Source organism: Physeter macrocephalus, chromosome 5, assembly GCF_002837175.3.
Source record: "Physeter macrocephalus isolate SW-GA chromosome 5, ASM283717v5, whole genome shotgun sequence".
Lineage (NCBI taxonomy): Eukaryota > Metazoa > Chordata > Mammalia > Artiodactyla > Physeteridae > Physeter > Physeter macrocephalus.
In genome coordinates, this window is record NC_041218.1 from 99,397,784 (window position 1) to 99,400,517 (window position 2,734).

The following is a 2,734-nucleotide window of genomic DNA, read 5'->3' on the forward strand; positions in this document are numbered from 1 at the left end:
TAAGGACACCAGTCATATTGCCTTAGAACCCACCCTATGATCTCATTTTGTAACTTGATTACCTTTATAAAGACCCTAACTCCAAACAAGGTCACATTCTGAGGTACTGGAAGTTAGGACTCCAACCAGCCTCTCTGGAGGATACAATTCAATCCATACTATCCTCCTTCCTGCCACACTAATCTGTGTCATCAGCCCCAACAGTAATAGTGATAATAAAAAAAGCTATCGTATTTAGAACCACACGATTCACCACAAATTTACTGAAGGCTTTTTAATTGCAATAATAATAATCATGGAAGGAATAAAATTGTTACCTATAAGTTACTGCTATTTAAAATAGTTTAATATAATCAACTATATTTCAATAAAAAAATTTTTTAAATAAAAATAAATGACTAAGTTCTATTATATTAGTCCCTTCCCAGCTAAATTCTTATTGTTTTTGTTTTTCTCAAAAGTAAACATTAAAACATTTTTATGATCATTTTGCAGTATTTAAATAAAATAGAAGTACTTTATCTATAATAAAAAATAAAATAGATTAATATAATAAATCAATAATTAATATTACAGGAAATTCCCTGGTGGTCCAATGGTTAGGACTTTGTACTTTCACTGCTGATGGCCTGGGTTCAATCCCTGGTCGGGGAACTAAGATCCTTCAAGCCTCACAACATGGACAAAAAATAAATAAATTTTAAAAATAAAAGATCCACTTTTTTTAAAAAACTAAAATTATAGTATCTGTTTAATGAATGGATTAATGAAGATGACTGGGATCACAGTAAATTTTTCACTTAAAAAAAAGAACTGGTGCTTTTCATGTATTGGGTTGGCCAAAATGTTCATTCCGTTTTTTCCATAAGATGGCTGTAGTAGCACTTAGTTGTCTTAAACTTCATTCGAAACAATTTCGTTAGATTTTATGTGACAGCCATCATATCAGCGTGCATTTTAAAAAAGACTTATCGAAACTGGTGAATTTTTGTGTAGCCATTTTAATATTGAAGATGGAAGCAACATTTTTGGCATATTATGCTTTATTATTTCAAGAAAGGTAAAAACACAACTGAAACACACAAAAAGATTTATGCAACGTAAGGAGAAGGTGCTGTGACTGATCGAAAGTGTCAAAAGTGATTTGCGAAGTTTCATGCTGGAGATTTCTCGCTGGAGATGATGCTCTATGGTCGGGTAGACCAGTTGAAGTTGATAGCGATCAATTTGAGACATTAATTGAGAACAATCAATGTTATACCACGTGGGAGATAGCCAACATACTCAAAATATCCAAATCAAGCGTTGGAAATCATTTGTACCAGCTTGGTTATGTTCATCGCTTTAATGTTTGGGTTCCACATAAGTTAAGTGAGAAAAACCTTCTTGACCGTATTTCCACGTGCGATTCTCTGCTTAAACGTAATGAAAGCGTTCCATTTTTAAAACAAATTGTGACGGGCGATGAAAAGTGGATACCGTACAACAATGTGGGATGGAAGAGATCGTGGTGCCAGTGAAATGAACCACCACCAACCACACCAAAGGCCAGTCTTCATCCAAAGAAGGTGATATGTATATGGTGGGATTGGAAGGGAGTCCTCTATTATGAGCTCCTTCCAAAAAACCAAACTATTAATTCCAACAAGTACTGCTCCCAGTTAGACCAACTGAAAGCAGCACTTGACGAAAAGCGTCCAGAATTAGCCAACAGAAAATGCATAATCTTCCATCAGGATAACGCAAGACTGCATGTTTCTTTGATGACCAGGCAAAAACTGTTACAGCTTGGCTGGGGAGCTCTGATTCATCCACCGTATTGACCAGACATTGGACCTTCGGATTTCCATTTATTTTGGTCTTCACAAAATTCTCTTAATGGAAAAAATTTCAATTCTCTGGAAGACTGTAAAAGGCACTGGAACAGTTCTTTGCTCAAAAAGATAAAAAGTTTTGGGAAGACGGAACTTTGAAGTTGCCTGAAAAAATGGCAGAAGGTAGTGGAACAAAAGGGTGAATATGTTGTTCAATAAAGTTCTTGGTGAAAATGAAAAATGTGTCTTAAGGCACTTTTTGGCCAACCCAGTATTGCCTTAGCTATATTTATATCCCCATCTAAAGCTGGGAAAAAAAAAAAAAAAAACAACCCTGAAACATAGAGAAGTTAATTTGCCCAAAGTAAGTGTATGGCCAAGATTTGAACAAGGAGCTTGGCTCCAGAGCCCAGCACTCAACCACCACTACCCACCACCTTCATTCCTTTAAGCATTTTTTGAATACTTATTACATGCTGGGTCCTGTGCTTAGGAGTCTTTGCCCTCAGGGAGTCCATCGTCCAGCAAATAACACTGCATTCTTCCCCTTCATTTGAGATTTGGCCCCTGTTTTTAATATGCATAGTCCCCCTCCCATTCCCCACCCCAGCCCCAGAGTAAGATGTGATGTCCTTGTAAAATAATAATAATAAATAAGCAAAATGCTATGGGGAAAGGGAACAGAAGCCATTGGCTTCGCTGGAGAGGAAAGTCAGACAGAAATGTGTTTATAATGGTGGCAGGATTTGAGCATGTATAATATTGGGGAAAATAATTTAGGTTTATCACCGAGAGGGAAACATGTCGTTCTTCCTGAAACAGTAAACAGAGAAGGGCCTAGAAGTGAGTAAATCAGCCTTAAAACCTTCGCATCTTGAAGAGCTGGGAGAACATAGAGATTTTTTTAATGTCTGGAAACT